Genomic DNA, 27,077 nt, shown 5'->3' with positions numbered 1-27,077 from the left:
AATAAGAATTTTTCATCTACAGCAAGCCATTTTAAAATATTGTATATACACAAACAGTCACTCTGAATAAAAGGTCTGCACACAGTAAATGTCACCTCTCTAAATCACAGGAGACCTCGGCGGCACAGCACAGGAGGCTCCATAACAGTTTAAACTTCAGCCTCCCATTTATTACGGATGTGTTTATAAATCTCAGAGGGCACTCTTCCGCCGCCTAGGAAATCCAAAAACAGCGCCATTGTTTGTCAGGGTGACTTGTCCAGGATGTTGAAATCCTGGCCATCTTTCTTATACCCGGATCCCATTTGGCTCCCAAAGTGGGTCAGCCAAGGTTGTTGTCAAAAATGCCATTTTCTCATCTCTAATGACAAGAAAACTCTGCTCCATAAAGAGTATATGGGACTTAGAAAACTGGAAAGGGGAGTGAGAATGGATGTAGGAGCCTTTTTTTTCTTTTCTTTTTTCCCCCTTTACCTTGAATAAATGATCTTCTCTACAAAACTGCTTTGAGTTTCTCACATGAGGGAAGCAAAAGACAGCTTACACAGCAATGGCATTGAGAAACTCCTTAGCCGCTCCCATCTGTCTTGGTTAGTATGAATACTTTAGCATTAAGTGGAGAAAAGGAGAATCCATCAATAGTTAATAACTGACCTTAAGATGGGAATTCAAAGTTCACCACAATTACACCCAAGTGTCAGAGAACACACATGGGACACTATCAATATATTTGCGTACAAGAGCCTGGGATGGCAAATTTAAATACCATAAGAGAGAAGAACTAGGCATTATTTTTAATGAGAAAATATTGTTACCATGTCCATCAGCCCCTACTGGAGACTGAGAGCCCAAGTTCTCATTCAAGAATGATTGTGGAGAGCAAGCATAATCTAAAGGAGTTTAGAATCAAGATGAAATCCTGTCATGTGGTAGGTTGTAAACAAAATGTTTCTCAGATTCAAAGGCAGACTGTATTTTAAAGTTGGAAATGAGATTAGGTAAAACATTAAAACAAAATATGTATGTTCGGAGATGCTCAAATTGATTGTCATCAAGGAAAAGCAAATTAAAACCACAATGAGTTATCACTACACTAGAATTGCTAAAACAGAAAAGACCATCAATACCAAATGCAGACCGACTGGAATCTCTCGAACACCACAAGTGAGAATGTAAAATGGCTCAACCATTGTGGAGAACTAGTTCTCAGTCATTCAAAGAGTTAAACCTACATGTACCTATGACCCAACTATTTCATTTCTGGGTACTTATTCTCAAGAAATGAAATGTGATATGTATGTATGTGTGTGTGTGTGTGTGTGTATATATATATATATATATATATATTATGTATATTACCTATCAATATTTTTAGATATATTACAACTCAAATATAGCTCATAAAAAAAGACTTGTCCAAGCATATACACAGCATTTTTATTCATAGTGGCAAAAAACTGGATGCAACCTAAATGTCCATCAAAGGGGAAGTAAAATACATTGTGGTGCATTCCTACAACAGAATCCTACTCAGCAATACGAATAAATGAATCCCAGTTACAAGTCCATGAATGAACATAATAAACATTATGCTTAACAAAATAACTAGACACAAAAGTACACACTACATGGTTCCATTTATATGCAGCTCAAAAACAGCCAAAACTTGCCAATGGATATAGAAATCAGATTAGAAATCAGAATAGCAGTGCCCTCTTGAAGGAGAGAGAGAGAAACAAAGGAAAGAGATGGGAGAAAACTTTATAGGTAGGAAGTGATGCTTGGTATTGATTGCCTGGGTATATTTATGCAAGTAAGTTACACTTTTAGACTTAGGTTCTCCCTCTCTCTATGTGTATATTATATATACATATGCAATATGTATATATATATATATATAATATATATATTATATATCAATATATTTAGATATATTACAACTCAAACAAATACAAAATGATATGGGAATTGTTCCACTGATTTAATTGAAGTATTAATATACACATATTTATGAATGTAAGGAAATGTGAATCTAATTGCCTCTCTAGTATTCACTTCCATTAGTTTTTTAACTCATATGGTGGTCCACAGGCAGACAGCAGAATCACCTATTTACCAATAATCTAGAATCTCAGGTCCTGGGTCAGAATCAGAATGTAAAATTTAATAAGAAGCCCAGAAAATTCACAAGCACATTAAAGTCAAAAAATCATGGTGATAGTAGTTTTATTTGCTTTTTAAAGAGCCCCCAACATCTATTCATCCTATTTCAGACAAAAGCAGTACCCTTTGGAGGTAATTACCTCACTTACCTTTGTGAACTGCTAAGGTTCCTGTTAATCAAAGAACACTGCCCAGTTGTCCTTTGACTAAGAAATGGGCATGTCCTTTAGGCCATCAAGATTCTGGGTCTCTAGCCATTATCTTTGAGTGGAGGGCAGCAAACTTTGACAAATAGCTGGAGAGCATTTATTCAGTGATGGTGGTAAATGAGATTACTGCATGGTTGCTGGTGCTGTTACCACCTTACCTGACTTAAATCTGTCTGGGTTCAAAGCCTGGTTTTCCACTCCCACTTTGCATTTTGTGAACTACCTGAATAGTTCCAATAAGTTCACCTTTGTTTAGGTTACCTAGGAGTAGACACAGTTGTTTGCAACCAAAACACTTAACTAATGTGAACTATTGGTTCATCTAGAATATTTAAGTATGCTAAATGTAGTTTTGTTTTGTTTTTGGTACCAGGCATTAAACTTGGGGGCATTCAACCACTGAGTCACATCCCCAGCCCTATTTTGTATTTTTATTTTAGAGACAGGGTTTTACCGAATGACTTAGTGCCTCACTTTTGCTGAGGCTGAATTTGAAATCACAATTCTCCTGCCTCAGCCTCCAGAGCTGCTGGGATTATAGGCATGCACCAAAGCACCTGGCAAATCCTCTGTTTTTTAAATTCAGTAAAATTAGTAATGCTTAAATTCTAGTTAATTTTCTTTTTTTTTTTTGTAAGTACAGGTGATTTTAGGAAGGTAGACTTTTAGAACTTAATTTTCAATTAAATATAATTCCATTGTTAATTTTATGTTAAAAAATATCACACAGAAAAAGAAAGTTTTTCTTTTACTTTTAATGCCACTTACAAAAGGGAATTATCTTCTAAATTTAAATGAACTTTTAAGTTTACCCTAAGAGGGAGTAGGTGCTAGGGTTTGGTTTTCAAGGAATAGGTTTCAAATCCAATGAAACTTGTCTATTAACCATCACACATGGTTACGAGATGCAAATGAATTATTTGGACATATTGGAGGGGCTCTTCTGTAGGACCTAGAAGCATGGTACAAAACTATTTTAAATGAGAGAGAAATCCAGAATCCATTCCTCTTTTCTTCCTTATTAAAAGAACTTGAGTTTAATGTGGACACAATGTACTCAGCCAAAATACTTCATTCCCCAGCCTCCCTCACAACTGCTGATGTTAACAGATATAAACAGAAGTAACTAGGTGGGGATTCCTGGAAATTTATTTTTTTAAAAAAATGATTATCTAGGTGGTTCATGCTTTTGTTTCCAGTTCCTATTTATCATTCTGGGCAGAATATACATATGACGACTGGGGCACCTGTTGCCATCTGGAACAATGGGGGAGGGGGGGCGGACCTTGCAGCTGCAAGCTGCCTGAGAACTGCACAACTTATGTAGAGATGTGACCCTACTCCACGTGGGACTCTTGTGTTAGGCACAACTAAATCTAATTCTAGGTGATTCAGGTAAGCAAAAATAAACAACTGTGTCGGTAGGTTTATAAGTCATCAACAATTCTTTTAGTCATATCTCTTGATTGGAGGTTTATCCCTTAGAATCTTAAGATATTAGAGCTGAAAGACAACTCTCAGAACCCTAGATAAAATTTCTCACATAGAGTGAACATCCCTTACTTGAAATGCTTGGGACCATTTCAAGTGTTGTGGATTGGGGGATTTTTTTTTTTTTTTAGTTTTGGAATATCTTCATATACATAATGATATATCTTGAGGATAGGGCCTGCATTTGAACACAAATTTTATTTTATTTTTTTGCCTATACACTTTAAGCACATAGGAAGAAGGTAAATTTTATGCAGTATTTTTAATAGCATTGCACATAGCACAAAGTTTCACGGTATGGAATTTTCCACTTGTGGAGTCACGCTAGCATTCAAAAAGCTTTGCATTTTGGAGCCATTTCAGATTTCGGCTTAGGGATTCCTAAGCTTTACTATAAGTAAGACAAAGCCCAAAGAGTTTCAGTGATTTGCCCAAGACCCTGCCATAAGTTATTTATCAAGTATCCATTATAATCAACATTTATCAAATATACATTGTCATGCCTGTCAATGCAACACTTCCCAGTACACAGGACTTCTGTCTTCTTTCCAGGATGCCTCTTATGACTCTCAAAGCATTGCTTTTCCTTGTTTAAATCTATAAAGAAGTGTAGATCTAATATATACTTTAATAATAAAAATACTAGGGAGAGAAGCTTGTCTTTTTAAGCTCTCCTATACATCCCCATAATAAATATGGGCTGAAAGGGAGTCAATGATCATTTGGATTCCCTTCCTGTGTGTGTGTGCGTGCGCGCTCACATAAGTGTGAGTGTTTCAAGGAGAGAGAGAGTGGTAGTGTGAAAGCCATTTTTAGAGAAAGCATCTCAAACTGCGGAAGGAGAATGATGCCTGACAAGCATTTCTTTTATTGAATAATCCAGTTTACAAATGCTTCCAGACAGATGGAGGGGACTTGATGAGGTTAAAAATATGACAACCACAATCAAATTCCAAATGGAAAGTGTGCTCTGAATCATAAAGGTGAGGATGAGGTTTCTCCTCCATGAACTCAGTTGTTTTAGTAGATTCTTTGGTTTAAATAGATACCATTCTCCTCTTTAGCAAATTTCTGTTGGGGGGGGTGGGAAGGGGGTCAATTGCTCTAACTAGTTTGCAAGATCTGCTACTTGTGTGTGTTTGAGTGATTCAGAATCACTGTGGTCTGGGTGCAGATTGACATCTGAAAGTAAATCAGGAGAGCAATTGGGGAAAAGGCTCTTGAGTAGCCAACTTGCCTATTTCATAGATTCTTACAAGGAATATAGGCATGCTGGGGCATTTTTGTCTTAGCAATTACTACTGAGATTCACCATTGCAGCGATCCATGGGGATTCACTGAAAAGGTTAATAGCATCTATCAGATTTACAGGGTACAACAAGGAAGATGGCACATTCCCCCAGTGTGAGATGTAATGTCACCTGTGTGGGCTGAGCAGTCCACATTCATTACCATTCATTGGCCAAATGGCCTGGGTTTTAACCAGCCTTGGAATGTAATCTGTCAACAGTTGAGCATTCATTGCATGAAAAGTAGCAAGCGAGAGGGCAAAGAGAGAAGACAACAGAACTGGCATATTTTGCTCTCAGCTGATGGACCTTCTGAGAAAGTTATGCCCAAGAGTTGACACAGCATGAGACCAAGGTGAAAATAAATATCCAGGCCTCGGAGTGGCACTCTTTTAAAAATATACCTTAACACACTCTCAGGCATCTTACTATAGCTCGGTACAAAGCTGTTGTTTCTCATTCCCTCCTTTGTACAGAGTTTTTAAAAAGCTGTACAGATTTGTGTAAATATGTGACTATAATTGGCTTTCCAATCTCACAGCTTATCAAAGACAGAAAGGGGGCTCGCTGACATTTCAAAGACAATAAGCACATTTGATGCAATGGTCTGTGATTCTCCCCAATGTTTTTAACCCACAATTGGAGAAACAGATGGTTAGATTTTCTAGGAAGCTTAAAACAGAAGCTGCAATAATACAAAACTGCTCAGCTATCAGATGGGGCAAATCCATCCTGTTGCTTTTTTTTTTTTTTAATTTCCAAATCACAACCCATCAGAGGAACGATTTAGCTTCAGAAATAGATATTTACCAGGAAGAGTTCTGCAGAAAAGAAGGACATGCTTTGTTAAACCAGATGCATTTTATTTTTTCTGGAACCAAGATTTATGAAAGCGGTATGCTCATATTTCTCCATATACAGTAATTGGAACTCATTATGCTAATTGTATTTCCATTATCACTAATTAACAATCAGAGTGACCTGGCCCACAGTCTAATTTGTCTTTAATCTGTTTTTGTAAAGGGAGTTTTACCCTGTAATTTCAAGGTGATAATTCTATTCAGTGCAACTTTATGAATTGCCGAAGGTAACACTTTTTGATACTCAATGCTATCCTCTTGCAACTGTTTAGGAGAAAATGGGGAAGCAAATAGATATACCTACGTGTGCCCTCACACTGATGAGTTAGATGATTAGCCTTTGACATCGTAAGAGCATCTTTCATGATTCTTGACCAGACCAGTCAAAGCAATGGATCACTGGTTCATGCTCAATAGGTTTAGCTTTCGATTAAAAAAAAAAAAAGTGCAGTACTTAGTCCAAAAAAGCAGTCAGCATCTGGAAAAGAAGTGTTTTGAGTACTGTCTAGTGATTAGTTAACATCTTCTAAATATTTCCATGTGACAAATCTCTTGTAAAGAGAAATGAGAGGTTTGAATTACCAAAAATTTGCTTCTTATAAAAATGTGATATCAAATGTGGATATGCGACACATCCATGATATTTCCTCTCAGGGTATATTTTTATTATTTGTTGGGCAAACGCACAGCAGTGAGATGGTGTGAGAGGAATGAGCCTGAGGTTTTGAGTTCAAGTCCAATTCCAGGGCTTTGAACTTTTTTTCCTTATCTTTATAATTGAAATACTGCATTTGAGGTAAAGAGTTGAGGCAGCATGGAGCAACGGTTAAGAATGAAACCAGAAATCAGACTGAGTTTCAGTGTGGAGTCCATCACATATTAATTGGCAGCCTTAGGGGAAGCCCCTCTCTGCATAGATATATGAACTATAATTATATGGACATAATAATAGTTCCTTCTTCATAAGGATGTTTTGAGATCAAACTAAAGATTAATGCATATAAAGTGCTTTTCCTGGTCTCTGGCACACGATAGGCAACTAACAAAGGTCAGCTCTGGTATTGGAAATTTGACAGCATTTTACTGGGAGGCAATGGTCACTAAGCCATAGGATGCTTTCTTTCATTCTAAGGATTGAAAGCAAACGTGGTCACCTTCATCCATTGTGAAGAAAAGACTTTTATGAGGAGGATGGAGAATAATAGTGGGAGAGGGGGGCAAAGGCGAGAAAGCTCTATGAGAACCACATAGAAGAAATTAATTTCAGAAAACATGCCTCTACTCTACCCTAAGAAACTTCAGAAATTCCAGATGACTGCACCTGATCTACACCTCAAATGCTGACTTCTATCTGAGTAAGCACCTGTGGGCCTTAGTCCCATAGATTACCTCAGAACTAGCACCTTAGCCTAATTGGCCGTGTTTCCATTTATGTGTCTTTCAGAATGCCTCCAAAGCTAACAGCTTTGAGGTCTCTGTGAAAAACAAATTTAAAAATAAAGAAAGAAAAGGGAGGAAGGTAAAGAGGGAGGGAAAGCCTCTTTTGTGATGTGCTGCCCAACCCTCTGGCCACACTTGAGAATCAGTTAGGTGGCCGTGCCATTTCTTCTGCAAAATGTGTAGAGCTTTTCAAAGTCTCAGGGAACCCTGTTTCTTATTTTGGCCTCTTCTGCTTGACAGGCAGATTTTTCAGAAACTGCCAGAGTCCAATAAAACTGTAGCTCTATGGCACACTCTGATTTCACACACGCGCAAAAAAAAAAAAAAAAAAGTTATTTGGTTTTCCTTGTCTGTAGCATAAATCACAGGGTATCACCTAATCCAAAATAATCTTAATCAATGCTTCACCGTCTGGCTTTCCATAACAATTCTAACTCCCCGTTGATGTTTTCCATCTTCCCTTCTGTTAGACCAGATGGTGCATGTTCTAGTCTCTTTATTATCTTCTCCTGACCATGATACTCTGTCCAAAGATCCTTGTAGGAAACCCCCACACTGTCAGCAGCAGCGGCCCTGTCCTGCCTCTTCTGTGCTGAGTAGATTCAGGCAGCCTGCATGATGACTATCTATACCTGGGTCTTCTTCCAAAGTCACTCCCTGACTGGTTCATAATTATCTGATAGCACAACCACTTTGGTCTTCACATATTCAGTATGAATTTTCTTTTCCAGGGTAAACACAGAATCCAACCTGGATTTGATGCTTTCTCACAAGGAGAGTCTGCAATCCGCTTCCACCCAAAATCAAAACGCCTCTTTCCCTGCTGTGTTAAGAAAGGGAAAGGAGTCTTTAACCCTCTGTGCTTCTGAAGCTGGACCACTATGTTTTTCTAACATACCACAACACAGCTGAATTACATCAATCTTTCTAAACAACAGTCTCCCGTTTTTCTGTATGAACCACCATGCACATTTTGAAAAAAAAAATCTTAAAATAACTGATATGTTTGATACATCAATGATATATTTGATATATTTGAACATCAATGACAATGACACACTGACTTGAAGATGATCATGAATCAATTACTTCTGTAGATCAGTTTAAATAGCAATCGTTGAACCCACCCTTTTCCTGTCCTGTGTGTGTATGTGTATGTGCGCCTGAAAGTATGTATACATGTGGGTGTGTGCAAAACTATCAGCAACAGATGCATTCCCAGATAGCAATAGTCTCTTAATGCAAATTATCTTAATAATCTTATCCCCAAACATGCTAGTTCTCTGGACTTTATTCTTGTCTCCCTCCAAAACACAAATTCATGTGATTCGATGAGTTGGAAATATAACATATATACAGAGTTGGAAGAAAGCATGGGTATCTAAATTCCAAGGAATACACATCAGTCACCGGGTGGAGAGATATGCTAACACGGCACCATTTTTCTGTGATATCTGACAGAACTGAAAATCACAGCACAGAGCGATTTTATCAGAAAGGATTTTCAATTTGTTGTTTAGGAAGATAGATCTGCAAGGATCCTCTTTATCCCTAATGACTATAGAATGTAAATAATCTTGTTATAACGATATTTCATGTAAATTTTATCTTTGGATGAGGTAGATTTTCTTTCAGGCAATTTCTTTTCTTCTCTTTTTCTTTTTTTTTGTGGGGGGAGGGAAGGGGAGGCTGCCTAGCCCCCATATAATACATAAAATATAATATGTCTGGCTCCCAAATCCACACATTGGGCTTGATCCTCCAGTTAAAAATGCTGTCCTTTAAACTCAATGTCGATTCCGACATGAAGGGAATTCCTAAAGCATGCACAATCCACATTTGAATCTCAAAGCATCTTTTAAACCATAAATGAGAGCTATAGTCGTTATGCTATGGTGAAAGCCTCCTATTTTTCACTTACCTCCAAGTCCATAATTTTTTTATCCAAAGAAAAATAACAACCAGGGGTTTTTTTCTTTTCTTTTTTCTCCCCCATTGTAGAAATTTAGGCCAATACTATAGAATGCAAATTTTATCCCAAGCTCTGTATCAATAGAAGCTAAGATGGTTAACTGCTTCCTGAGGCTTAGCAAAGACTTGACATAATTCTCACTTAAATGGTGAGGTTTCTAGGATTTGGGACATTTAGCTCCTCCTTTTCTATTCATGAGGATGAATGGAATTGTGTCATTCTGCAACTGCTGAGGGTATTACTATTTCCATTTGCATGTGGTCCGATGATTTGCATGTGGGGGCAGCCAAAAGGTCTCAGAATCATTTCCCTATAAAACCATTTCCTTGCTGATAAGGCTTCCCATAAGCATGGCTGAAGAAATTGGGTCAGACTGTGTTTCTAAAACCGTTCAAAGAAACACCTCCCAAATTTTTCCTATGCAAACTTTATCATCTTTTACCTAATTATAGTGGAAACTCCTCCAAGGGGTGTTGATGTTGATGTCCTTCTTTATTTCCTACACACCATCAAGTAGTATTAAATAAGATAGATCTCTCTTTCTCTTCCTCTCTCATTACATTTTTTATGCTTTTTTTCCTCAATGCCATTCTTACTTCAAGTAAGAATGAAAAAATGTAATTAATTTAGCCAAGACTTCAAGAATTTTTTTTTATAGATATGGTCTCAATGTTCTTTTTATACTTCCAGATCTGTCATTCTTACCTCAGGTAGAAAGCAGAACTGGGTTTAGTAATTTAGCCAGAACCTCTATTTTTGCAAAGCATTCAGCAGGACTTAATGTTCCATATTGCTTTGGAATCTTGTTTTTTGAGGGGATTTCATACCCTCTCTGTCATGCACACTGCCTACGAAACCTGAGCCTCTGAATTTCAAAGCAGGATGAATGTTAGAATTCTCAATGGGAAACTCACTAAGTGGTATGCCATGTGTTTCTGACCAGTAGCGTTAATTTCAAAGTCCATTCAGCTTCATTAGTTAGCACTAACTTCTTTGTACCTAATGAATGTCGGTATTCATTTAATTCTTTTATTCATTTATCTGTTCACAAATTAAATATTTATGCAATATCTCTATGTGATAATCCGTTTGTAGGCTCTTAGGACATGGAATGATTACAATACAGTTAATGGCCCCAAGGGACACATAGCTTAAATGAAGAGACCACACCTAAATGAACAAATACAAGTTTATGAGAGCAGGAACTTTTTCAGTCTTAATAAATAGCTGTCACAATGCCTAGAAGTTCCTGGAACATCAAAGGCCCTCAGTGAATATTTGTTGAATAAACCAGTGACTAATAGGCATAACCATGGCAGAGGGTTAGTCTACATTTTCACTGTTACATCTCCATCACCTCGTACCTACTTGGACTACCAATGAGACTGGCATGTCTGGTGGATGGTGATGACAATAATAAAAAGAAAAAAGATGGGTACAGGGATATATGATTGTAATCCCAGCGGCTTGTGAAGCTGAGGCAAGAGGATCATGAGTTCAAAGCCAGCCTCAGCAAAAGCAAGGCGTTAAGCAACTCAGTGAAACCCTGTCTCTAAATAAAATACAAAATATAGCTCTGGGGATGTGGCTCAGTGGTTGAGTGCCCCTAAGTTCAATTCCTGATATCCCCCGCAAAGAAAAGAAGAAAAATATATTGGCACTTAGTATGTGCAGTGCTTATTTGGAAAAAGAAAATCACTTATACTGATCCTAAGAGGTAGAAATTGTTACTATTCCTATTTTTAGATGAGGAAGTTAAGTAACTCATACAAGGAACAGAGGTTGTTTATATGGAGCTCAGATTTGAAAGCAAGTAGTGTGTTTTAAGAACACACCCTCCTAAACACTTTGTCCTGCTGATTAGCACAGGTTGACTCAACTGATTTGTATTTAACTGCACTGGGTTTTTGAGAGTCTTGAATAACAGGCTCAATGATCTGAATGTTATTCTTTATATTTTCCTAACTATTTTTAATTGTGTTATCTCATTTTTTGTTGTTGTTGTTGTTTGTATGTTTTGATTTTTTGCTTTTCTCAACACTTTTTAGTGTTAGCATAGATTATCCCATGGAGTCCTCACTCACTGAAAGTTTTTGAGCTATATTTCCAAAGGATGTTTCCATCTAAAGTTATGCAAGTTATCAAAGAAGGAGAATAAAAGTAAAAACAAGAGAGCAAGTAAGACCCTGGAGAAATAGCTTGGTGATGGAGACTTCCCTGAATCAAGATGATGCTATAGGAGTGGAAATTATGTGCTCAGTGACAATCAGAGATTGCTTATCTATGGGAGAGTAAAGGGAAGAAAGATCAGGCCAATGATTGAAGTTAAAAAATCGTTGCCCACCCTGGTTTGGTGATATGTAGGATAAGTAGAATTCTAAACATGTTGACTTAAAAGCAGGGGTCGGCAAATTATCATCCGTGGACCAGGAAAGGCCTACCACTTATTTTTGTAAATAAAATTTTACAGAAACACAACTGTTCCCATTGGTCTATGTGTTGTTTGTGGCATCTTACCAGTTACAGCAATCTTGTATAGTAGTTGCAACAAAAACCATATCACCCCAAGCTTCCAACATCATCTCTGCTCAAAAGTAATGAATAAATTCTGAAAGGTGGTTAGAAATGCTGTCTTGGATCTCATGTGTATGTTCCCTATCTTTTTCTTCCAAGTGCAAGTATGTGTCTAACTGTTCCATTAATTAATCAATGTTGCTGAACTCTGAAACTGAGATAGACACGCTTTCAAAACAAATCCCCCAATACATAAATTATGCATATATCAACGTAACCTAGGCAGTGTCCCATAGCACCCACCTATAATTGAATCAATTTAGTTTGTGACAACTCAAAAATATTTACTTAACACTGTCTTAGGGCTAAATGGGCAGTGATAACATGAGGGTAGGCACAAGTGGTACTTGGATGGTGAAACAAAGATAAGGTGGTTCTTGAAACCTCACTGGGATGTTAAAGTGGTCAGACACAGGAATACCACTGACTAATGCCCATGTTCCTTATCCTTTCATGTTCTCAGGTTTCTTCTCCTCTTTCCTCTTTCCCTATCCACTAAGGCCACCTTTAAATCCCTCCATGTCGGCTGAGCGAAATGGAATTAAAAAGCACCTCTGTAGGAGGCCAATGACTCACATTCTGGCTCTCTTCTATCACTTCCTGAATGATCCTAATTGTTAAACCATTTAGCTTTCCTGACATAACGTTGCTTTTTATCTGAAGTAGTGATTATTTCCTACAATTGAATGGCAGGAAGAAGCCTACATTATCTCCAGAGTTCATTGCCAGGCCTAAGATCTCTGTTTCTAAGGCTCTGGTCCCATTTGGACATCACAGTGCCCTGACTCTTTTGGAAATGTTATATGTACATCGATACTTTATGTGGTGGGTTCACTGTGTCCCCCAAGAAGACCTGGAACACAGAATGGGTCTTTGCTGATGTAATTAAATTAAGATGAGATTACACAAGATCCGGGTAGACCCTAAATCCAATGATGGGTGACCTGATAAGAGACAGAAAAGAAGACCCAGACACAAGAACAAAAGCTGTGTGAACTTGGAGACAGAGATTAGAATGACACCTCTATAAGCCAGTGGAATTTGAAGGATTGTTGATAACCATCAATAGCTAGTTGGGGGGCTGGGGAACAGATCCTCCCTCAGGGCCTCTGAAAAGAAACCGACCTTGCCAACAGCTTGATTTGTGACTTCTGTCTTCCAGAAGCATGAAGGAAATAATCCAGGTCATTTTAAGCCACCCGATTTGTGGTTAATTTATTTATAGCAACCCTAGGAAATCAATACACCTTGTTAAATTATTTCAATTTTTTAATTGTCTATGCTGTTGAAAATCAGACTACTTCTACCTGTTTTTGTTTTTCCCTGCCTTAGAGATTGTTATAATGTTTTGGCAAATTTTATAATGGGATTCTTTGTAAAGTAATAAGTCATAGATCTTGAAGAAACATAATTTAACCCAAAGGTTTTTTGCTTTTTTGTTTGATTTTTTAATTTAGTAGGAGTTCTGCATTTGCTATTAAAAAAAATGCATCTTACTTGCTGAAAATGTTGTTTTATAAACATATCTGAAGCTTCTGTTAGAATCCTTCAGAAGTACCTGACCAAAAAATTAGCTATGAACCAAGACACAATAGTTTTTCAAAATCCCATTCTAGTATATCAAATATGTACTTGCTTTTCAATACAGATAATGCCATCTTCTTTGTCGGTCATCTCAAAAACCACATGATTTGTGTGTTCAGAAAATTTGGCTTTGAAATTAGGGCTTTAAAATAAGGTGTCTTTCTTTTTAAAAAAATTACTCAATGATTGCCTTTATTTTAAAATTTAAAATGCTTAGCATTTATGGATGTTAACTTACATGTATTAGTGAGATTTCATCACTACAAAATTGATTGTTAAATGTCACTATTGTGTTTTACTCCCAAAGTAACTACTACATGCTATATGCTTAGAAAAATATCATATAATTATAAAGTAATTCTAGATTCTAGTAGATTACTTACTAATTATACCTAATATTGTAGTTCCGATAGTGATTACTATGAAAGCTCATTAGAAAAGGCAGAAATAGTCACATATGTATTCTTAATTATATCTGCCACAATAGAAGTTAATGTTAATTGAAGTGATTTATAGTTATTATAGTAACTCAATTAAAGGTATATACTAGTAGTGATAACCAACCTTCAAAAGAAGAAAGTATCAAATCAGTACCAGAAATCTTAAAGGAGAATTGCCTCAAACTAATTTTGTCAGCTTTACTCTTGCTTCCAACATTCTCCTTCAATAATTTTATTCAACCTTATCTTCCCCGCACCTAGGATTAGCATCTGGAAGTCAGTATCTGTATACTAAATAAATGGAAAAAAAAAACACTCTTAATATTTATTATTATCCATCTAAAATTAGATGATGGGTTCTGTCCACAATAATTCATAAATGGATCATAAAATTATAAATTGATGTTCTGAATACTTTGGGGTCATTACCCACTATGGGAATGTGACCTGAAGACTTTGTCCCTTTCTTAGGAAAGTGAATGTAGACACAAAGCCTTGCAAATGTATTCAGGTGGTTCAAGGACCTCCAGAAGTTCATCATGGAACTGAAATAAGGAACTGTCATGATGTGACTGGCTTATTTCACTTAAAAGAATGTCCTCCAAATTCATCCATGTTGCTGGAAATGGCAGGATTTCTTCCTCTTTTTCTGACTGAGTTGTATTGCATCATGTGTATAAACCACATTATTTTTATCCATGCACCCAATCATGGGCATTTGAATAATACTATAGGTTACATATCTCAAAGTAAATAGAAGAAAGGAATTTAAATATTCTCACCACAAAGAAATGAGAAATGTTTGAGGTACTGGATGCATTAGATATCCTGATTTGATCTTTGTACACTGTATATAGGTGTTCAACATCAGACTGTACCTTACAAGGATGAAGACATATTATTGTCAGTTAAAACAAAATTTTAAAAAGTGAACAGGTGACTCTATGGAACAGTTGCATATTTCAAACCTTACTACTACCAAGTGTTTAGAACTAGGGACATTCCTAAAGAAACTAATAGTAGATTATGTGCCTAGTTTTCCTTTCTCTGCTATTTACAAAGATATAGAAAAAATTAAACCATCATTTCATTCATAATGTATTTGGCTTCACAATGACTTAAATTATCTGCATAGCCATGTGAGTTGTGTCACCTGGGGCAAATATTTTTAGCTCCTGGGCCTCAGTTTCCCCAATTATAAATGTGTTTTATTGAATGAATAAATAAATAAATCAGCATGGGGCATTATGTGAAGTCTATTCTTTGGACAGGCGATAACCAATGGCATACATTTCTAACTATAGGTACATAATCTATTGAAAAGACAAGTTTGAGATATAAAGTATCTGGTTCACAGGAGATATTTGCCCATATTGCTGAGATATTTTTATTCACATTTTCCTAACTGCAGATTTGTATAATGTCAATAGTGGCAAGCTATTAACCGCAATGATGGCTGGGTCACACATAGTCCTGGATCTGAGATTGGATAGACATAGAAAGTTCCAGACAGACTCTGCCCCTGGAAAGCTCCTGATCTCACACATAAGCAGTGGCTAGAGTCAGGAAGTTTCCCTTGACAATATGAAAATGCACAATCAGACATGCTTCTAGAAGGCAGAGGAAAGGCATGATGGTGAGAGTGGCCGGTAAAATTCAGAGTCAAGGCAGCACCAAAACATATTTCATTTTATATTGATTCAATAGGATTCTGGGTATGGACAGGAATGAAATAATTCAAAACTCCAATTGAAATCTGAGTTACAAAAGCCTGAGAGTGAAGCCTAAGAAGATAGGATATTGGTTCAGAAGGCCTGGAAATATTACATATTTTGGAATTTCTCTAAGGACCCAAAACCTGGGACCTCAAAGCATTTTTACGACCTCTCTCACATCTTTGAAGCACTGTAGGTAGACTTAACATAAGTTCTGAGAGAGTTAACCAAGAACAGAACACACCTGCCATGTTATTCATTACATCAACGGGGGATTTACTCTCAGTCCCATTCCTCAGCCATACAGTACACTTCCTGCATCTTTTCTAATCTACATAATCACTTGTCAAGATGAGTGATTTCTATCTACTTGTCAACATTGCTGGGTTTTTTTTAACATTACCTGTGAAATTGGTTTAACATATTTTAACTGACATACTTTTCTATGCAACTGGATACCATGGATGGATATATTTGATAGTCATTTCTCCTTCCCCCCTCCTCAACTCCCCAAATGAGTGCAGAGCTCCTGAAATGAACTGAATTTCCCTAGAGAATTAAATTCATTGCATTCTTGCCTCACAGTCGCAGGTGATACCTGGATATACATATATCCCAAATCAAACTCTTTTATCATATCTAGGAAATCTGTTCTGAGACAAGGAAGTCTGTTCCCATTAATGGGTGTGCTGTTTAAAATGTCTTTTCGTCCCAAAGTAAAATATTTTGTAAAGCTCTCTGGCTGCAAAACACACACACACACACACACATACACACACACACACACACACACACACACGAAGAAGATCACAGATGCCAAGTAAATTCTCTTTAAAATGTTCATAACCATCTTTTGACCCAATGTTTAATATTAGGCTCTGTCCTTAAAAGTCAAATCCAGAGATACTTTCTCAGCATTTGACTATGATAGAAATGCATTTGTTGCAATGATAGACAATTAAAAATTAGAAATGCAAATATATTTTCCTTCTTCTGTTTTCTGTTACACATTTTCAGGTCTTAAATCTGTTCTCATTCTAATTTAATATTCTGATATACTTGGATGAATTTGTCAAGGGCTTAAAAATATATGCAAAATTGTTCAAATATTATTTTTTTAAAAAAGCAAAATATTCAAGAACAAAAATAGTACCCAATGGGAGTAACTCATTGTCACTTGCTCCTCCACGAAGATATAGTCAATATCTGCTGCCAAAGTTAGTACTTTCCTGTTCCTGAAATACATATAGGAAATTTGATAAAGGAATCTAGAAAAATTATGCAAGTAGCTCCTCCCATTCTGCTGAGTAGAAAACAGAGTCTGGGGTTTTGGTGGATACTAGTCAGGCAATATTTTCTAAAACTACACTTGATTCAAGTAGATCAAAAGAAATTTCTGACTTTACATTCCAAACCATTGTCAAATTAAAGTGGACATTTCACTTCAAAAAATTATTTTGCATTCTTCTCTGAATCCTACTCAATATTTATGATTAAAATAATTTACACTGTGGTAGATATTTTCTGAATTCAATCATTCAATAAAGGTTCATTAGCACTTATCTGGAATCAGGCAGTTTTGGGTACAGGAGACAGTCCAGACAGAGGGCATCATGGGTTAGAGTCTGAGGTATGAATAATGAGGCTAGCCCAACAACCAAAATGGCCCCTTGGAAAGAAAACAGTGGTCTTGGTTTCGAAGTCCAAGAAGACAAGTTATTGACATTTTCCTCCACCATAACAATTTTTTTTCTAAACATGTGGCTAGCTTAGGTAAAATGGCTTTGTTGCACATCTTCCCTTACCTGAGAAAGTCTACACCAATCTGCACAGATTTTCTCTTTGTCACCTAAATAATCTTTAATTTAACTTGAAATCGGTAATACTTTCATCTGATTCCAAAAAAAAAAAAAAGTTAAATAAGTGCTTAATGAAATGTTCCCCTAGTATCCAGTCCACTGGATGCCTCCCTGTCCACAGTATACTCCCTGTCCTCCACAGTGAAATCACTGTTACTGTACATCTTTTAGAGTTTCTTGATGAATATTCAAATAAATACAAATATTTTATCATTTTCTACGTTCTTTCTTTTTTATCAGGAAAAAAACAGCATTTATACATACTATTCTGCTGTTTCTACTTAATGAAAAAATCTTAGTATCTTTTTATGTTGGCATGTAGAGAACTGCTTCTTTCTTTATTAAAGCTGCATAGCATGTCATTATGCAGTTGTACTATAAATAATATTTGTCCAGCCTCAGTAGATTTAGTTTCTTTTCCCTAAATTCTCACTATTAATAACACCACTGAAATAAACTTGTACTTATGTCATTTCTTCTGGGATGTAGTATATCTTTAAGACAGATTACTATAATTGGAATTGCTGGGTCAATGGGTATATTCATTTGTAATTTTGATGCATATTGAAAAATTATCCTCTGTAGATTTATACCAGGTTACACCCAGGACCATCAGGAATGCCTATTTCTATACAACTTTTTAAATGAGCATGCTGTCAAAAATCTACAGTTTAGCCATTTGGATGGGTAAAAATGTTTCAAGGTCATTTTTAATGTGCATCTTTCTTTTTATGAGAAAAATTAAACATCTTTTTTATGTTAAAGAGATATATGTGTTTATCTATTAGCAAATTTTTGTTTTACTTTTCATGAGTATTTCTTTTCTCATTTTTCTATCAGATATAAGAACATTCTCTTAATTTGGGGGAATTTTGTTGTTGTTAGGGCCTTGCACACATGAAACACACATAAATCATAAGCCCCGAATGAGGAGATCTTAAAATTAGAAAAAATCAACCCTTACTTGCTCATATAAGTCGCATACATTTTTTTCTGAACTTATCATTCATCTTTCAATTTTGTTTTTTTAAATGTTTTCCTTCTTATAAAAAATACGCTTTAATTAAACATAGTTAGATTTAGAAAAATTCTGAAAAAAGTTCAGAGTTCTCAGATACTCACCTGTTTTCCCCTATTATCAGCATCTTACATTAGTATGGTATATTTGTCACAAATAATGAATCAATATTGGCACATTATTGCTAAATGAAGTTCGTATTTTATGCCAATATTTTTGTTTGGATAAAACTTCTTTAAGTAAAATTCATATAACATAAAATAAGCCACATTAAAGCATACAGTTCAGAGGCATTTAATACATTTATAATGTTGTATTATCATGACCTCTGCTTGTTATAAAATATTTTCATCAATCTGAAAGAAAACTCGCATACTTGTATGCCACCATTTTATATTCCTCAATGTTTTTACCCACTAGCAAACATCAATCTGCTGTTTGGTTTGGGGGATTTACCTATTCTGAATATTTTATAAGTGTGGTATTGTACAATATGTGATGTTTTTGTCTACATTCTTTTTTTTTTTCTTTTTTGGTACCCAGGATTGAACTCATGAGCACTCAACCACTGAGCCACATCCCCAGCCCTATTTTGTATCTTATTTAAAGACAGGGTCTCATGGATTTGCTTAGTGCCTCATTTTGCTGAGGTTGGCTTGAACTTGTGATCCTCCTGCCTCAGCTTCCGGAGCCACTGGGATTATAGGCGTGTGCCACTGGGACTGGCTGTCCACATTCTTAGAGTTGGGATAATGCTTTTGTGATTCATCCATGTGGTAGAGTGTTAGAACATTTTCAGAACTTTTTCTGGCTAATATTCTAATATTTATAGATACGAAATTTTGTTTATCCAGCCATGCACTGATGGGCATTTGTTTAAATGTTTGGGAAACTGCTTGTCTGTTTTCTACCATGGTTGCACCATTTCCTTCCTTACCAGCAACATATGAGAGTTTCAATTTCTCTACTCCCCACCAATACTTATTTTCAGGCTTTTTTTTTTGTAAATAAACATCTCAGTAGATATGAGTTAGTATGTTGTGGTTTTAATTTGCAATTCCCTACTGACTAATGGTGTTTAGCATGTTATTATTAATATATCAGTTTTTGAGAAATACCCATTCAATTCCTTTACCTATTTTTTAAGCCGTCTTATTTATTTTTTTGTATTTCGAGATTTAGGATTTCGACATGTGTTCCAAACACTAGACCTTTATCATGTACATGATTTGCAAACATTTTCTCCCATTCTGTAGCTTCTCTTTGCTTTATTTCAAGCACAATAGTTGAAACACATGCAAAAAATTTCTCCTCTTCTCTTCTAGCAATTTTATAGTTTAAGTTGTTTTGTTTTCATCATTAACTTATTTTGAATTGAATTTATCTGTTGTACATTAGGGATACAATAGCATATTCTCACATGTAGATAAACAACTGACATGGGACTATTTGTTTAAGGGAATTTTCTCTCCCTATTCAATGATTTTTTTGGCACTCTTGTCAAAAAATTAATTCACCATGATGTAGGGGTTTATTTCCGGACTCTCAAATCTGTTTCACTTGTATATGTTTATCCACATGCCAGTACTACTCTGTTTTGATTACTACAGCTTTGTAGATGTAATTGAGAAATACAAGTTCCCTAAGTTGTTCTTCTTTAATTGATATTATTTAGACTATTTAGAGCTCTCTTTGATTCCATATGAATTTAAGGATCACCTTTTCTCTTGGAATTTTGATAGGGCTTTGACTCTATAGATCACTTTGGGAAATGTTACCATCTTAATGTTAAGTCTTCTAATCTGTGAACAGAGGATATTTTCATTTATTTGGTCTTTAATTTCTTTCATCAGTGCTGTATGAGCTTTTTGGCCAAATGTTTTAGGGAAATAACTTAAAAAGGAGAAATTTTTTTTTTGTCTCAGAATTTTAGAGATTTTATTCCATGTCTGGCTGGATCCATAGCTAAGAGCATGTAGTGAGTCAGAGGATCAGGAAAGAGAGGGTGCTATAGAGCTGCTTACCTCATATGGGCCAGAAGGTGGGGGGCAGGGAATAGGTGAGGCAGAGGGATGGGGAGGAGAGGGAAAGAGAATGCCAGGGACAAGACATAGTCCCCAAAGGCATGAATACTTGAATGACAGTTTCCAACTTCTTCCAATAGTGCCATCAAATTATTAGTCCACTGATGAGGTCAAAGCCCTCACAATCTAATCATCTCCCAAAAGTCTCACATCTGAACATCTTGTTTTAGGGACCAAGCCTGCAACCTATGAGCTTTTGGGGGGACATTTTAAATCCAAACCATAAGAAATGTTTTGCAGATTTTAGGATTTTTGCCTTCTTGGTTAAATTTATTCCTAAATATTTTATTCTCTCCCAATCAAATTCTTTATATATTACATAACCCACACTATCAATATCTTTTACAGTTGTGTACTTCAAGTCATATTTAAAAATATCTCATCTATTTTAAAATTATAAAGAAATTTCCCCATATTTCCTTAAAGAACTTTTATGGCTTCATTATTGCCGTTTAAATCTTCCATTCACTTGGAATTCATCCTGGTGTAAATTATAAAGTATAGGTTCAAATTATTTTTTCCCCTTGGCTTTCCAATTGCTGTAATATCATTTACTGTGCCGTCCTCTTCCTCACTGATTTAAGATGCTATTTAGTCATATATTAAATTCCATATGTGTTTGTAATTTTTACTGGACTTTCTCTTTAGCTTTTTAGTTTGTCTGTTTATAGTCCTATAACAAATCATTTTATTTTGAGGTCTTTATAATATGTCATCTGTGGGATAAGTAAGTTTAACCTCATGTTTCTCTTTTCTTAATTATTGTTCATTTTTTTATATGAACTTTAGAATCAGATTATCATATTTCTTTAAATCTTCTTTTAATTTTATTGAAATCACATTAACTTTAGAAATTGGCTTAGGGAAAATTTACATCTTTATGATGTTGAGTCTTCCTATCCAAAAATAAGCCTTTTGTTAGATCAAGTCTTCTATTGAAGTAAAAAAAGAGAAATCATACATGACTTAGATATAAGGCCTGACAAACTTGGAAAATATGTTGTTCCCATTCACTGACATAGGGAACAAAGTATATTTATCACCATTGTAGTTTTGTGGGGCTTTGTGTATACATGTTTCGTTTTTGTCTTTGTTTGTTTTAGCCTGATTTCTTTGTTTTGGAATTCATTGAGGCAGAAAATAAAAAGTTTTATTTGGGAGGAAAAAAAATCTCTGTTGAGGCTATGTGTGACACCTAATTTTTTTACTATAGAGAGTTGATTTACTTATTGTTTTGGTTATTTATTGGTATTTTATCCTATTCATTACTCTTATAAATAAGCCATTTTCTTTCATGACATCTTCTACGAGTTTTGGGGTGTTTTTTGTAAATTAGTCTAATTCATGATAGCTGCAATGAATATCTATTTTCAAGAAAGCATGGGTAAATAATTGCCATTTCTTCTCACTTTTCCCACAATGAAATATCCTCAACTATAATTTCTTACTGCTGTTACAAAGTCCACCTTTTATCATCATTATGACTTATGCTCAATATTTTATTTAGCAAATTATATTAAAGTGAGAATGTTCTTTACTATCTCAAAATTATTTAAATTTTGCATTAATGTATACATATTATTTATGTACATATGAATATACACTTGTGAAAATATACATACATACATAAATGCTCATACACATAACCTGCAATATATTTCTGGATTGAAAATATCTTTGAATAAACATTTCTTTGATTTGTTTTGATCGGTGTATAACATGCCACCTCAATATTATGTGTGTGAAGCAAGAACTGCTTTGGAACAAATTTGGAGTCTGAAACATGAGGACTCTCCTCAGCAGTATATTTCAACACCAACTGTCTTTTATTGGAATTCATGGTATAAACAAGATACTTCCTGACTCTCAAAGAAATGACTATTTAGTGTCATTTATCCCTGTGGTCTCCATGACAGATTTTAATTATTCTCTTCATGAATAATGTCAGCTTTATTTTGTATTCTTGAAAACATGGGGAGATTTTCCTAAACAACCAGGGAAATAGGCAAAATTAGTTATTACCACTTTCGTTTTCTCCCAGAAAATATTTGCTTGCCACCCATGGTCTTGTATCACACACAAAATTTGGAACATAGGAGCTCAGCATGGGTATCCAAGACATTATTTATTTATTTACTTGTTATTTATTTGTGTTCACTCAATGAACTCAGAAATTGGTTCAGTGAATACAATAAAATTTACTTTATATAGACCGTCCTGAAAGATACAAACACAAAGAAAGTTTAAAGAAGTCACGTTCAACATGAAGTAGCACATAATGAATAATTAGTAGAAAAGTAAATGAATGATTGATTCCACTAAAAGATTCACTCTCAGTATCCAAAGTACATGTATGAAGACACGAATTTGTGTCAACATACTTTATATACCACCAGAGATATGAAAAATTGTGCTATATATGGATAATAAAAATTGTAATGCATTCTGCTGTCATTTATTTTTTTAAAAAATCAATTAAAAAATGAAAAAAAAAGATTCACTCTTAAAATTCATTTTTAATATCTTAACTTTTACTTTCTCACTAAAAGAAGACATTTTTCTTTAATTCTTCTAATAAAACCCCATATCAGCCTTTAGAATTTCTGCATGTTGCCATCTTTCCTGTTCTTGTTCATTCACCGGGATAGATCATGCTGCCATTTTGTCATGCTTTCTTTGATGTGACATATCCTGCAATATCCAAAGAAAAATTCTCAAATTTCAGGGGAAGTAAAAATTAGGAAGGAAAGCAGAATTGAAGGAAAACATAATCAAGAAACATTTGGAATAATGGCTAGGGTCAAGGTGATGGTAGCTAAATGTTTACCAAACCTTCATTGATGGCAGGAATATTATATGGCCCTAGATTATCAAATACATAGTAAACACCAAGCCGACCATCTCATGCAACCATAATAGAGAATTATAGGTCAGCTCTTCTCAGGAAGAAGAATATTACAATTACCTGTTTCATGTGTGGTTTTTGAGAAATGGACAAGGATTGGAATAGTCATGAAATCTGATCCCCAAAAGTTCAGATCCAGTTGGGGAAAATGTGACCAACAGTCATCAAGCAACAGAAGAGCTATAGAAAAATAGCTAACTGTTAGAAAGAGTGGTGTCCTACCATGCCTAACTGAGATAATTATTCAGACTTTGTGAATCTTACCCAAACATTGAAAAACAGATACATTAGTCACTCATTTTCATGACATGACTACAAATGATAATCTTGAGATACATGATTTCTGGAACAGCCAGTATTGCTCCAAAGTCTGGAGGCCAGGGTGTTATCCTACATCCATGGAGTGCTCGCTGTCCCACAGGCATGTAGCATACATCACCTCCTTGAATCTCAAAACAACCCTCTGGGAGATTTCCCCTGATATTCCTACTTTATCAGTAGGAAACAGAGGTAATGGTCGACTCGACTTTGGCCACCAGTAAATGGCTGATCTGGGGTTTGAACTTGAACCCTCTGTTCTGGAGTCCAAACTCTTCCTTGGGGTGTTTTTGTTTTTGTTTATAGAAAAACTAAGTTGAGGGCTTTTTAAGCTAGATGAACAAAAAAGCAGATAAAGATTGATTCCCAAGTATTTTATTTTTTTTGAGGATATTGTGAATGGAGTGGTTGTCCTCATTTCCATTTCAGAGGATTTGTCGCTGATATACAGGAATGCCTTTGATTTATGCGTGTTGATTTTATATCCTGACACTTTGCTTAATTCATTTATTAGCTCTAATAGGTTCTTTGTAGACCCTTTTGGGTCTGCTAGGTATAGAATCATGTCATCTGTAAATAGTGATAATTTGAGTTCTTCTTTTCCTATTTTTATGCCTTTAATTTCTTTAATATGTCTAATTGCTCTGGCCAGTGTTTCAAGAACTATGTTGAACAGAAGTGGTGAGAGAGGACATCCCTGTCTTGTTCCAGATTTTAGAGGGAATGCCTTCAATTTTTCTCCATTCAGAATGATGCTAGCCTGAGGCTTAGCATAGATTGCTTTCACAATATTGAGGTATGTTCCTGTTATCCCTAGTTTTTCTAGAGTTTTGAACATAAAGGGATGCTGTATTTTGTCGAATGCTTTTTCTGCATCTATCGAGATGATCATATGGTTCTTATTTTTAAGTCTATTGATGTGGTGAATGGTGAAAGACTTATACAATGAAAACTACAGAATCCTAAAGAGAGAAATAGAGGAAGATCTTAGAAGATGGAAAAATATACCCTGTTCATGGATAGGCAGAACTAACATCATCAAAATGGCGATATTACCAAAAGTTCTCTATAGGTTTAATGCAATGCCAATCAAAATCCCAACGGGAAATCACCTCAGGGTCAAGGACTGAGATCACCTCTATCACTCAGAGCCCAACAAAATTACTTAACTCCACCAATCCTAAACCTGTCCTCTTGCCTCACTCAGCTCAGCTCATTCCTTCCCAAAGAAAGCACAACAAAAGATCTGAGTCATGATTTTTCCTTCACTTCTTCTGCCTTCTGACTGACCAGGATACTTCCCTACATAGCCCTGAATGTTACAGTGTGTACCTTTCTCTTGTGAACTCTTAAGTACTGAAACTTTTTTCAATAGTATCTACCTCTTCCTATTATTAGTCACTCCTATAAATTAAATCCCAAGCACAATCAAACCAACATGGATCACAATAAGAACTGGCCACTGTTTGAATATAAGAACCTGTAGTTAGATAGAGGTGAATGAAGGGAGGGGAGGGGGTAAGGAGGTAGGAAGGATAGTGGAATGAATCAGACATTATTACCCTATATATATACATACATAACTATACGACCAGAGGGATTCTACATCATGTACAATCAGAAGACTGAGAAATTATCCTCTATCAAAGTACATTCTATTGTCATGTATAACTAACTGGAATAAAAAGGTATTTTTAAAAAGAACCTGTTCCTGATAAATTGGAATAGAAAAGTTAATCATTCTGCTGAAATGTCTAATGCCATGTACGATATTCCAAATGCTTTGCATGTGAATCTGAATCTTTTAAAACTTTTTTTAATTGTTGATAGACCTTCATTTTATTTATTAATTTATTTACATGTGGTGACCTTTATTTTATTTATTAATTTATTTATATGTGGTGCTGAGAATCGAACACAGTGCCTCACACATGCTAGGAAAGTGCTCTACTACTGAGCCACAACCCCAGCCCCAATGAATCTAAATCTTAATGCAGTCCAACTAAGTATTTCTGTTTAGTCCTAAGAACTCTAGTGAGTCAAACGCAGAGAATGAAATGAGGAGATCTGATTTGGCCTGTGACATCTCTAGAGACCAGAATGGTTCTCGGGATGTTTAATCTGGCCTCTATGGATCTATGATACTAAATTGAAGTGATTCAGGCTGTGAAGGCTTGGTTCTGCTTGGAGTTGAGAGCCCTGGGTCATTAACAAAGTGGCTAGGTCAGTGGGGAATACTGTAACCACTGCATAAGACCTACAGCTCTTGCTTCAAATTAACTAGCTGATAAAAGTTGAGACTTCTCTGAAGTTGAACTGTGAATACTAATTTTAAAGATGTAAAGTCTAAATGTACAAAAATACGTATCTATGTGATGCGAGCAAGAATGTAAGCTGAAACCATTGTTTAAACAAGTGATATAGAAGGGGAGAGTCTTGAAAGGACAGACCCTCCAGTCAAAGAATCTTCCAGGACTGAGGAAGGGCAGCCTAATCATCTGAGGAATAAAGATAGGAAGAGATCATCCTGTAAGAGCCTAAACTTCTCATTTCATGTATTCACTATAATGTAGGTCTCTGGTTATCCTAAATGTTTAATACTTACATATACATGAATGCAAACTGACTCAGAGTATAATCTCATCATAAAATAAATAGAAATGCATGGTCTTAAAATACCTTCTTAACTGTAGATGGCCCCCAGTAATCTATACCTCCCAATATTCATGCCTCTCTAGTATGTGCTGAATCTAGTGGATCATTTATTTATTTATTTTTAACTAGGGATTTAACCCAGGGGCACTTTACCATTGAGCTACATCTCTAGCTTTTTTTAGTTTTTATTTTGAGACAGGGTCTCACTAAAATGTTGAGGGCCTTATTAATTGGCGAAGACTAGCATGGAACTTAGGATTCTTCAGTCTTAACCTCCCAGGTGCCTGGAATTATAGATATACACCACTGCACCTGGTTTCTAGTGCCTTGCTTCTTCTACACTGTAAGTGACGAGATATCACTTCTGAGATTAGGTTACAAAAGGCTGTGTTGTTTGTGTTTTCTTTCTTTCTCTCTTCCTCGCTTTTTAGGTCTAATGAAGCCAACAGCCATGTTGTATGCTGCCCTATGAAGAAGCTCTCATGGCATGGAATGAGGAGG

This window comes from Spermophilus citellus (genome assembly GCF_964194105.1).
Source record: "Spermophilus citellus genome assembly, chromosome: 10".
NCBI classification, from domain to species: Eukaryota; Metazoa; Chordata; class Mammalia; order Rodentia; family Sciuridae; genus Spermophilus; species Spermophilus citellus.
This window is presented reverse-complemented; position numbering follows the sequence as displayed.